General features: G+C 44.6%; 1 protein-coding gene across 25 annotated transcripts in view; it reads right to left on the bottom strand.

Annotated features, from left to right (window-relative positions):
- macf1a (microtubule actin crosslinking factor 1a) overlaps positions 1-12,554 on the bottom strand; it is a 214,573-nt gene that overhangs the window by 45,111 nt on the left and 156,908 nt on the right. The window lies entirely within an intron of this gene.

A 12,554-nucleotide genomic window follows, 5' to 3' on the forward strand; every position in this document is an offset into this window, starting at 1 on the left:
CGGACGGCTCAGGGGCTTCCCCATTGTGCCCTTTTCTGTCGGGCTGCCACAGAAACCCTATTGTTTAAGGTGCAGTCGTGGCAAATTAAATAAAAAACAATCCACAAAAAAAGGATCCTTGTGGAAAATGAATTCCTCTCCCTTTAGTTGTCCTTCATCCAACAATCGGCAAAATCACACAGTCCATTTGGCTGCATTTAACAAATCCTTCAGGTTTCACATTCTAAAAAAATATTTTAAATCTTATCGTCCACAGTATCATTCCGTTTGTGTGTGTTGCATTCTTGCCTATGTCACCTCAACAGTAGTGCATTTCCTTGGTCTTTCTGAGATGCTGTGTGGCATCAGAGAGGGAGTGAGAGAGACAGCCCTTCCCCTCGGCACCATATTAATCACCAGCCCTGTTTATCCGAAGGACCGTTAGGAATGAGGGAGAGGTGGAGGGATGAACAGAGGGAGGAAGGCGAGAAAACAGTCATCATCTCCCTCTCTGAGAAGTACGAAGTCCAAGGTGAGGTGAAGACCATGCAGATTACACCCCTTTGTTTTGCTGTCAGAGACACAGAGTGCAGCTCTCCTCTCCATATTCATATACAGCAACTCATTCGTTGGCCCCTTTTTAATCTCATTAAGCTCGTGCCTCCTTCCTCTCCAGTGTACTCTCCTTTCTGTGGCACAACAGGAAAAGGCAGAGAAGGCTTGGACAACTTCAACAGTATCAGTGAGAGGCAGGCAGGGAAGTGTAAAAGTCTCCTTTTAAGGTGAGAAAACCCACTCTCTGTTATATAAAAGAAAGGCTGCGTGGGGTGCAATGAATAGGAAAGTACAATACTCCATGGATTTGTTTCTCTTTTATCTTCCTTTGTTAAAAAATGTTCCTTGCAGGAAAAATAATGAGAATATGAAATCCAGTAAATGAAAGAAACAAAAATAAAGAAAATGTCTATCCTTTAGAGGTTTTTGAAGCAAGGAAACGCGACTCGAGATAAATATGAAAATAGAAATCCCTTTACCAAGTCACTGTCACTTTGTGGCCCGGTGAGTGTTCAAGCAGTCCACAGCTTTGCTTTTTCTTTTTCTGTCCTCTGCTTCCATTACAAAGAATCAAGGCTTTGTGCCTGCAGGACAAACTCTAATTTTGTCGAAGACATCTCATCAACACCAAAACAGTCATCATTAGTGAAAGAAAATCCACCCCGTCATACATACAACAGTCCACGATTTGAAGAAAACACTAAATCCAGAACAAAGAGTAAAGCAGTCCGCTGTAGAAATCCCTGTCAATGTTTCAATTCTTCTCTTTTATCCTGCTTTCTTTCTCTCTCATCCTCAGATCACCCACAGCTCCAGGGGAGAAGCGATGCAGTAGATCGAAAGCAGGCAGGATCTTGGAGGGGGTGAGGCTAGAGTGAAAGAGGGCATCTGGGGGTAGACAGAAAAGGGGGCTGAGGCTGGATCCTGGACCAGCCAGGCAAGCAGGCAGGCGTGCAGGGCAGAGCAGTGAGTCGTGGGACTGTATCCAGAGGGCAAAGACCCAGACAGCCCTCCCAGCTCCAGTCCAAGCTTTGCTTTGCAGGCAGTATCTTCCCCCTCTTCACCAGCAGACAATCCCAGGACACGCTCCCTTCCTCCCCTTTCGCTCTTTTCTTTGCCTTCTTCTTTCTCCTGCTCCCGTACTGAGAATGAAACAAAGTGCCACGCAATCCCAGTTCCTCTTCTCTCTTTTTCCTCTCTTTCTCTCTCTCTCTGTGAGACGTGTGGGCTCCCAAGCTTTGCTCTCTCTTTCTTTCACTCCCAGTCTCTGTTCTCAGGCCACTACACAGCTGAAATGGTTTGCAGCTGCTAAAAAAATCTCCCTCTTTTCCTCTCACTCTCGCCGTCTTGCTGCTCCCCCCTCGTCTACTCTCTCTCTTACTCACTCACATGTCCCTTCTCTCTCTCTCGCTCTCTCTCTTGCTCGCTCTCACCCTACCTCCCTCCCTGCTCTCTTGCTGTTTGTGTTTGAATTCAGCTCCGTTTGTTCTGTTTCCTGCACTGGTATTAAAAGACAGGAAGTGCTCCAATCATGCTGGTTTCCTCTCTCCCAAAAAAATAAGAAAAAGCACGGGACGGGGAGAGAGGGTGAGCGAGAGAGAGAGAGACACATAGGGGAGGGAAGCAGCGATAGAATGGGAGGCAGGGTACTAAGAGGGGGCGTGGAGCTACAGAGAAAGAGTTGTGCAGAGGAGGATTTTGCTCGTTACCAAAAAATATCAGCTGAATGCCGGGATGCAGCTGATCATCCCACACTGAGCAGCAAGCAACATTCTGCTATTTAAACTGTTTCCAAATAAATATAGGAGGATGAATAAAAAGAGGAACAAATTAAAATGCTTTAATATAATGTAATATAACCCGAATGAGGGTTTCCTCCTGGCAAGCTAGCTGCATATAGTACAGGATCTCACTTTGTCAGCCACTGTTGCTAGATTTGGTGCTGTGAGAGCAACAGAGAAGGGGGCCAGTGATGTGAGATGGCTACATTCATCACTGCTTTGTAATCCACTCTTAATTCTCCGGGGCAAACCGCCTCCCCCCTTTGGAGCCCAAAAACACTGTCCTCAGAGTGAAATGATACAGAGTTTAAGAAAAAGAAAGAGAGCAGAAAGGAGGGAGGGATAGAGGGAGGGAGAGAGGGGGCGGGGATTGTTAGCCGACAGGAGAGAAAGAGGCTTATCAGTAATGAGCCGTCTTTTTTTCCCCATAGCAATTGTCCAGGCTGTAAGCAGACAAGGAAGTGAGTCCAGCTCATTCTTGTTCACTCCATTATTTCCTCATTTGTTAGAGTCTTCACAGGTTTCCAGTTGAGCCACAATCCTCCTTTCGTGCTGAAGTAGAGTTCGCAGTAGCAAAAGAGCTGCCGGTGTAAAAAATAAAATACGGCAAAGATACAGACGTACACAAAAGTCTGCGATATTCACAGGCCCCACTTGTGCATTCCCGTCTGCGCCTTCACTGAAACCCAATCCGGCTGGGGAGTGTGTGTGTGTGTGTGTGTGTGTGTGTGTGTGTGTGTGTGTGTGTGTGTGTGTGGGTGTGTGGGTGTGGGTGTGTGGGTGTGTGTGTGTCAGAGACCGAGGGGCCAAGAGGAAAAGGGGTAGTGCACAAAAAACAGAAGAGTAGGGGGGTGCTGTCTGTTTCTTCAGGATGGCACACAAAACCTCAGAACCGCCACCCAGTTCATCAGAAGGGGGATACCAGCAAATATGGCAACCTGCAGCCCCAGAGCAGAGCTTCAAGCCACTTTGTTTTTCTCTTGTTATCCAAAGTTACAGGCTTCACAGAGCCAGTTGTGGAGTTCCTCCTCCTCCTCCTCCTCCTCTCTTCTTCCCTTCTTTTTCAGCAGGTCTGTTTGTTTAAAGCAGTCTGGCAGAGCTCGGCTGATCTGAACCAAAGCGTTCCTGCTCTTTTTTCTTTCTCGCTCACTCTTTGACTCGAGGTACATTTCCAACACTCACAAGAGGGACTCCCTCTTTCTCAACTGTTGCACAGCGCAGCCCGTGGCCTGCATGTCAAATATGCTAAATACTCCACTCTTTCTTTTTAACTGCCCGCCCGCCCTCCCCCCACGCACCACCCACCCCCCCTCTGTCAGTTGCGCTGCAGCTGTCATTGCCGCGTCCAAGGCAAACGTCTTCATAGAAACAAAAGGGGTTTGTCATTGGTTTGCTGCACACACCCACACACAGATGCAGAGCTCACAAACTCTCGCGTGACCCACGGCTAACCGACAATCCCCTCTACACAGACCACAACAAGATTTAAACCCAAGCATTCGCAGATATTGGCCAGCTACCAGGAGAGATGGAGGAGCAGGCAGCAGGGAGAAAGAACCAAAATATATTAAAGAGTCAAGGAGGCATAAAGGACAATGAGAGACTGATAAACAGATTAAGTTCATTTAATTTGCCCAGTCAAATGACGCCTTTCACCCGACCCCTTCTTCCTCTGACTCACTGACTGTTGACACAGGCAGAGTCTGTGCCTCCACCCATGACCCCCCGTGGTCTGTTTAAGATTAAACTTGATTCCTCTGGGGCTCTACCTACGCTCCCCTCCTCTCCTGTAATTGTCATTCATTCCTCAGTCGTTACGGCTGGTTAAAGAGTCCCAGCACTGAAGGAAAGAGGAGGAGGGTGGGTGTTGAGAGAGGAATGAAGGGACGAGAGGATTAGGGGTTTAATTTTCCCTGGGGGTCGTACTGTGGAGCAAAACTTTACTGCCCCGGTGCTGCGCAGCACTTTGGATCACAGCGTCCATTAAATGGCCTGTTATTCACACATAAGGCTCTCCACACTGGCACCGCCTGTGTCTAGAGGCATGAAACCACTTAGCGCGGCTAAGTGACATAAACACAAACAAAGGTGGAGGGCATAAAGCGTGTGTTATTGACTTGTCTGGGTCGTTTATTTGCTCGAGGGGAAACACCTTTTGACAGGTAAAATATTTTTCTCCGTCTCACTATTTTCATTTCTCCCTCCCTCCCAAGCTGGAGTAAATCCATAATGCATCTCGACAAAACTTAAAAAATGTAATGTCATTTTCATCCTCAGCCTCTTGTTTTTCAGTCTTTCTCCATCCGCCCCCCTCTCTGCCCCCCTCTCCGGTAACCTGGCAGCAGGAAAAACGTAGCTGCCATTTCGCTTTTACTCCGCTAACCCACCCTTCTTCTTTCCAACTCTCTGGGGTAGTTTTATATTAACTAGGAGAGCATTTCACCTGCCTCTGTGTGTATGTGTGTGTGTGTGTGTGTGTGTGTGTGAAAGCATTTATTGTTCTCAACCTTCCTGAGGCAGAGAAAGACACAAAGAGACCTGGATCCAGCACATACACACACAAAGACACTGACGCGCACACACACACACACACCTCTAAGCAAATAAGGCATTCTACGACCATGCTGATAACTTCAATAAACACAGCTGTCAATCATCTACACACACCAGCAATCAAATGGTAGCTTCACACTTTGCAGATTTTGAGGCTGGTTTGTTGAACGTGTGCAGGTGGGTAACTACTTACATGCTTTTCAGTTTAACAGTAGGTCAGTCTGCATGTATGTGTGTGTGTCCCCCCCCACCACACACACGCATTCTTTTAGGCAAATAAAAACTTCACACTTTCCGCAGCCTGGCTTTCTGGGGTGTGTGAGATGGTGTGTGTTCATTCAGCTGGCAGTCTATGATACAGATGGAGTTTAACGTCCGTGTGCGATTAATGCAGGAAGGACTTTCCACATTATAAACACTTTGGAGGTCAGTTCTCTGCGGTGGTTTACACCGTTTGGGGAGTTTTAATGCGGTAAAAATAGGCTTATCCTCTCCTCTTTCTTTCAGCGACCTCTTTCTCTCTCCCACACACCAACACACACGTGCACACACACACCAAACACCTGTGAAGTTGCCTGCTGAGGGGTCAGCGCTGGAGGTCATCGCTCTTTTTTCTCTCACACACACATAAAACCTACTCTTTTCTTTTTCTCTGAGCATCCACCTCCCACTCATCCACACACCCGCCTGGTCCTCCTCTTCGGGATCTTACACCTCTACAGTACAATGTAGCTCCAAAAGCCTGTCAGTTTTTCTGTGGCACTTATCGATTTTATTCATCCTGTATTATACTGTCTGTCACTGGTGGATCAACCACAACGTACACAATCATCACAAGTAAAAAAAAACAAAACACCACTGTAAGATCTGAGGTCAAATTTACCTTGAGGAAAACATCAGTCATATGTATCATTTGTCATCACATTTCCACTTTTGAGAAGTTATTTTTATATATGTGTTAAAGTTTGATTTATTTCTTCTTCTTCAATATGATGCACCACATCAGTTTGTCCCCTGCTCTCAGCCATGTCACAAATATCAAATTTATGAATAAAGTCAGTTTCCTTATGTTAAATTTATTATCTCAAATCTTTCTTAGAAATATGACACAGAGCATCATTTTGACTGAGGTAAAACAATACATTTATTTTGCTTAGTATTGCAAAAGGATATCTAAATATTTGTCCCAGCTCATCTCAGGAAAGTTTATAGGATTTCACTGAACTGAGAGAAGGAAAAAGAAGGAGAGTGAGAAGGCAAGGCCGAGCCGTGGCATGCCTTTCTAATTCACAACAGCTGAAACAATACAGGACCTGAGAGTGGAAAAGCTAAAACATTACACACACACACACACACACACACACACACACACACACACACACACACACACACACACACACACACACACACACACACACATCCCAGACATATTTAGATCATAGAATCCAAAGTCATAACAATCACTCACTTTCTCGCCGAGGCACTGATACACACAGAGAGGTGAGAGAGGTGTGTGTGTGTCTGCCTGAATTTAATTCTGTGTGTGTGTATGTATGTGTGTGTGCCAGGAGGGTACAGGAAATTTCGGCCGGACGAATCAGGTTATATGATTATAGAAATGTTGTTAGCATGATCCAATCAGGCGCTTAGAGAGACAAAATGAGCACACACAGATAGAAATGAGAAGCATGCAACACACAAGGAAACACACCAACAGACATTAATATGAAGACAGAGAGAAAAAAGAAAGACGGAAAGCAGTCCAGGAAAATCCAGAGCTGGTAAATAGCGCTGTCGTCCAGATGATGTATGACTTGGATTAGCCGGGGAGTCATGGAAGGGTTACTGGGTTCTGACACACTGAACTCTTCTGACCGCACGCAGCCTTTGAGTTTGAATTAGACCAGCTAACATGGCTGCTAGCAGCTAACAGGCTAACTCAGAACTCTGGATCCTGCTGAAACTGAATAAAAGTTCAGTATGCTAAATGGAGAGCATTTTTCTCACTCAGAAAACCAGCTAAAATATTGATTTTACTGGTTAAAATACTGGATTTCAACGATAGGAAGAGCGCATAGAATTAAGGCCACTTGTTTTTCATTTAGTGCACTAACCTTTCAAAAGCTGGACATGCAGTTTTACCCAGGGATTTTACATGTCACTCATGATTTATGATTTCCAGACCTGAACAGAAACGCTGCTGAGGGCCTCTGACTCATCCACATTAAATGTGGGCTCTCTGGAACACGTCATGGCGTACACTGCTTTGGTTCGTTTTAACACATGCTATCTTTCCTTCACATGGTGTCGCTTTGGATAAACTCTAAAGTCAAAATGCCTATTTTTGACTTACAAACTGCTAATTGCTAATATCTAAAAATTAAATGTGTCAGCAGCTTTATGGGTGAAAATTAGGACACGTTCCAGCTTCACAGTGTGGGTCCAAAGACAACCAGTGAGCTGCCGGCCCATTTTGGCTTGACTTCTACTCCCATCATTAAATAGTTGCTGACACAGTTGGTGCGGGGAAGGACAGTGAGTCATGGCCTGATGGATTCTCCAAGGATTATAAACTACAGGAAGATGAGGCATAGACACTAAAAGAGAGAGTATAGGAGGATGAAACAAGAGAGAGGAGGGGGTGAAAGGTGTGAGGGAGAAGGAGGTGGAGGGGGCGAAGACAGGGAAGGCGTGCAGTCATGATTTAGGATTGGGATTTCTGCAAACGCGTGTGCACAAAGACACACATATGGCTCCTGTTCTGCTGTCACCCAGACTAACCAGCCCTTCCCAGGAATGTCCATGTGCAGCTGCAGGTTTAGAGCCTTTTAACGCCCCTCTGCTAAAACACCAGCATGTGTGTGAGTGAGTGAGTGTGTGTGTGTGTGTGTGTGTGTGTGTGTGTGTGTGTGTGTGTGTGTGTGTGTGTGTGTGTGTGTGTGTGTGTGTGTGTTTGTGTTCTCATCCCACCCAGAGACTATGTCAGCTGCTTGGGGACAGAGGGAGCCAGGGGCATGCAGAGGGATGTTGATGCCACACCCTGGTGTGTGTGTGTGTGTGTGTGTGTGTGTGTGTGTGTGTGTGTGTGTGTGTGTGTGTGTGTGTGTGTGTGTGTGTGTGTGTGTGTGTGAGGGTGGGGTGAGGAGACAGCTGAGATTCCAGATTGCACCCCGAAAAAGACTGGAATTAGAAGCATCCTCTGATGCAGAGTGCATGCACACACACACCTCTCATCAGCCCACAGAGCAACCCTAAATACAAACATAGATTCCACAGTAGCACATATGTGCAGACAGGACGGCCATGTTTAAACATGTACATGATAAATAGCAATACTGCCTGAGAAACAGAGAGACAGACACACGGCCAACTTGCACTCACTCATTCGCTGCAGTACGTCTCTACACTCAGGAGTTTACTCTAGTGCGCAGTAACTTGAGACTTCAGACACTAATCAATCACAGCAACGTGATTTTCTAATCTACAAAATGTGACGCACTGCACTGAGGGATTGTTAGCAGAGAGTCGTTCGGTCCATTGTGGGATCTTTTGAGGGCAGAGCATACGTTCCACACTCACACAGAATTTGGACACACACATAAAACAGCGAACAGTGGGTTCTGTGTGCTACCAAAGTGCAAATGGCCGACTCTCAGTACTGTGCCTGAACACTGATGGAAGACTGAACCTGCCGCTCCGCTAACGTGCTGCTTTCACTACATGTTTTCATGTTGACCAGTAGTTTTTACAGAGAGGTATCATGTTGAATTGCTGCTGATACACTGAGATACCTGAGTTTGGTGCCAGTATTAATAAAACAAAGTTTTTTTTGACATATCACTTGAAAAATGCTTTTCTACAAAACAATTTGTTTAAGTTCTCAAATGTTCAGCTGTGCGAGAAAACTGCTTCAATAAAACAAAGAATTACATTCACACACATTCAAATCAAAGCCAATTTACACACACACATGCTCACACACAATACACATAGTGTGTTATGAACTCGTGTTAATTTGTGATAGGAATGCTAATAAAGAAGCAGCAGACAGAGGAAGGCTGCTCTTTCACTGCCTCCCTCTCTCTCTCTCCCTCATTGACCCAGTAACTCTCTGTGAGATCACTGTTGGGAAGTTAAAAAAAAAATAATCTAACTAAATCACCTCCCACTCCCATGACCCCTTATCCCATGGCTGCCCTCCTACCCCCCCTCCCCCAAAATACACACAACGTCCTGAGCCCCCTCGTCTTTCTAAGCATCGGCATGACATCATCCCTCTGGATTGGAAATGGGGTCTGTTGGGGGAGGGGAAGGAGGATGAGGAGAGGGGAGAGGGGTGGCCTGGTCTGTTTTGGAGCCAGACAGACATGTTTAGGTTTGAAATAAGCCGAGCTGGATCGGTTACAGAGAAACAGAGAGGGAGAGAGAGAGAGAGGGAGAGGGAGGTAGAAACAAAGCAGGACAGGGGCGGCTTCAAAGAGTGGACAAAAGAGATTTTCTCATCTTTTCTTTCCTCTCTCCCTCTTCAGACTATTCGTGCAGGCTAGAGGCAATGTATGCTGCAGCTACAAGAAGATAAAAATGAAATACAATCAAAAAAGTGTCAGAGGACAAAAGCAGTATGTGGACAAACCCTCTCACTTCACTGTACCCCCTCCTTCCCATCATTTCCTTATCTTTCTCTGTGCATCTGTAAGTCTGCCTTGTCCTGCTCTCCACGATGATCTGCCGTCATTTTCCATTTTCACTCTTATTTTCTGTCTTTTTCTCTATTTTCAACAATATCCCCTTGCAATCCCCCCTGCGTTGCCCTCCTATAAATACCCCTGTGCTCCCAGATAGAGTGACAGACTATTTCTCCATGCTCTACATACCCCGCAGACAGTAGCTATTATACATTCTGCCCCTGTTATTACTTCTGCACCCAGTCTGTCTGCAGCTCAGCACACAGATTCACAGCTTTAATGGAGGAAAATCTTAATCAGTACGAGTAACATGATTAACACCTACGTTAAGGATTATTTTATCTGGGCTTAGCAATGCCTTGAATGAATGAAATGAAAATTCTGAAAGGATTTTTTTCAGGATGCATGAAAATGAAACAAAACGGGCAAAATTAAGACAAAGCACTGCACAAACAAGAAGACATTTTGCACAAGAGAGAAATGAAATATTAAATTACACTGAAAGATGAATTATCAACCAAATCTGATATAAAAGATTAAATGTAAGAAGCCTGTTTTATTCAGCTATCTACGAATGCATTTGTCTTACTTCTTAAATTCTAGACAAATCTCTTCTCTACAAATAAATAAATATCGTACAGCGAGTCAATCCTTTGGTATGTCTTTATTTAGCTTTATACTGTGAACGTTCCTCCAGCTTGTTCAGGTACATCAATTTAAAACTTAGCATACTGCTCAAAGGACGCCATGGCTTTCACATTTTCTTAAACCTAACGCAGGGATCAAAAAGGAAACTGGGGAAGCTGGCTCTAAAAATGACACGATTTCAGATACATCAGGAAAAAATCTGTGAATTATGTGAACGTGCTGACTGAAATATTTCTTTAGGTGGATTACTCGCAGTCATTTGCAGTGTTAGTGCATCTGTAAACCCATTGACCTGATTCATTGAACAGCTTCACACTCTTTGTCTGATCTGGCTCTGCTTTTCAAGGGTAGCCTATTTAGCTTTTCACAGCTCTCTGTCTCTGAATCTCTCTCCCTCCCCTCATCCTTCTCTCAGCGCCTCTACCTCCTCTGTCTGCTCGTTTTATGCTGCACATTCACTCAGCTCGCTCTTATTAAGAGACCGGCGAGGTGAAAGAAGTCAGTGGGTCAGAGAGATGTAAGGGCAATGAAGACATTTCACTAAATACCCACATTAAGAAAGGTAAAAAGATGAAAAAGGAAGAGAGCAGAAATGAAAAAGCAGGAAGAGAAACAGGAGGAAGAACGTTCTTTGATCCACCCACACATCTTAACAGCAGTGGAGCCGATAACTCTCGAGGGAACGAGCAGGAGTCCCACAAAATTTTTCAAATCCACGAAAATGACTTGCTCATATCACACGAATCATCAATCGTTCTCAAAGAAACAGAACCTCCTCTGAGCATCGCAGCAAATGAAAAAAAAGAAAAGAAGGGTTAAGCGTGCTGTTTGTGTTTAGAGATTCATGCATACTTCTGCCGAGCTCGCACAAGTGGACAAACTTACAAGTGGACAGGACGTTACATCACGGCAAGAAAATGTACTCTTTAATGATAGTAGTCAGGCTGAAAGAGCTGTCTGTACCCATAAAATGAGCAGCGGAATAACGCTATAAAACACAATGGAGCTGCCAGCGAAGCACATTCCTGCGGTCAGCTCCTATGCAATCCTAGACAGTAAAATGGAATTTCTCTTTAAATGCAGAAACAAGCCGCAGTCGTTTAGGCCTTAATACTAAAATATCACAAGAAGTGAACAATATACTTTTTTGGGGGCTCTTTTTCTCCTTCGTTGCTTGCTCAGAATAAGTATAAACACACTCACATTATGACCAAATGACTCAGTAAACACAGATTTTCTTGAATTGGAGCCATTAATGTGTTTTTGTCCACTGACTGCTGCAGGGAGGAGACAACTTTGTATCCAGTATTTATTAAATGACAAGTGAGTGGTGAACAATTACTAGCAGTGAATTACCTAATTACAACTAAATTGAAAATGAATCAAGCTCAGTCTTTGAAGTCATTCCTTCAGAAAGACGCCACACATTTGCTCAATCCAGCCTCTAATCTGACGGATTTGCTGCTTTTCTCTCTTCCATGTGTTTGTAAATGGAAAGTGTTCGGGTTGTGGATTGTTATTTGGACAAAAGAACCGACTTGAAGACTTAAGTGGGCTCATGGAAACTGTGATTGGCATTTTTTTCACTATTCTCTGCCATTTTATAGACTGAATGATTTAACATATTGACTGATTAATCAATCAACAACATAATAAATAAATTCCTATGCTGTGCTGCATCTTCTACATAAGGCTTCATTTCTCATTTAAAAGGTCAAAGGTTTTTTCACATTTTATCTTTAATTTTTTTGTTCTTTCTGTGTACTGCAAACTGTCCATGAAACAGTTTAGGAAGTTTACATGCACTGTTCAAAGGCTGGACCACCACTGAGGACTTTCTTACTTGGGACTGTGTTCTCGTCGTCTTGCACTACAATAATTGTCAAATGCTTGAGGTGAAAGCAACAAACAACAACAGAGAGGCAGCGCAGACATTTCCCATGCTTTTACAGTACAAAGCAGAGTTTAAAAAAAACAGGACGGTATCAAATTTAGACCAGCGACCATCACCACAATGACAAGGCTACCAAGTTCAAAACGCCAGACGGGTGGAGCCTGAACATCAGGAGGTGGGTGAGAGAGAGATATGGAGAGAGAGAGAGAGAGAGAGAGAGAGAGAGAGAGAGAGAGAGAGAGAGAGAGAGAGAGAGAGAGAGAGAGAAATGGAGAGAGAGGAGAGGATTTGTGTTTGTGGGAAACGTTCAGAGAAACACTGAACGAGCATCATAACTGTCCTATCAAGAAAAACCGGCATGACTCAGCAGCATGTCAGGCATTTCAAAGAGACGTGTGACTCAGCTAATCACCGTCTCTGACTCCTGACACACCACAGGAGTCCCACACACACACACAC

The sequence above is a fragment of the Chaetodon trifascialis genome, chromosome 17 (assembly GCF_039877785.1).
Source record: "Chaetodon trifascialis isolate fChaTrf1 chromosome 17, fChaTrf1.hap1, whole genome shotgun sequence".
NCBI classification, from domain to species: Eukaryota; Metazoa; Chordata; class Actinopteri; order Chaetodontiformes; family Chaetodontidae; genus Chaetodon; species Chaetodon trifascialis.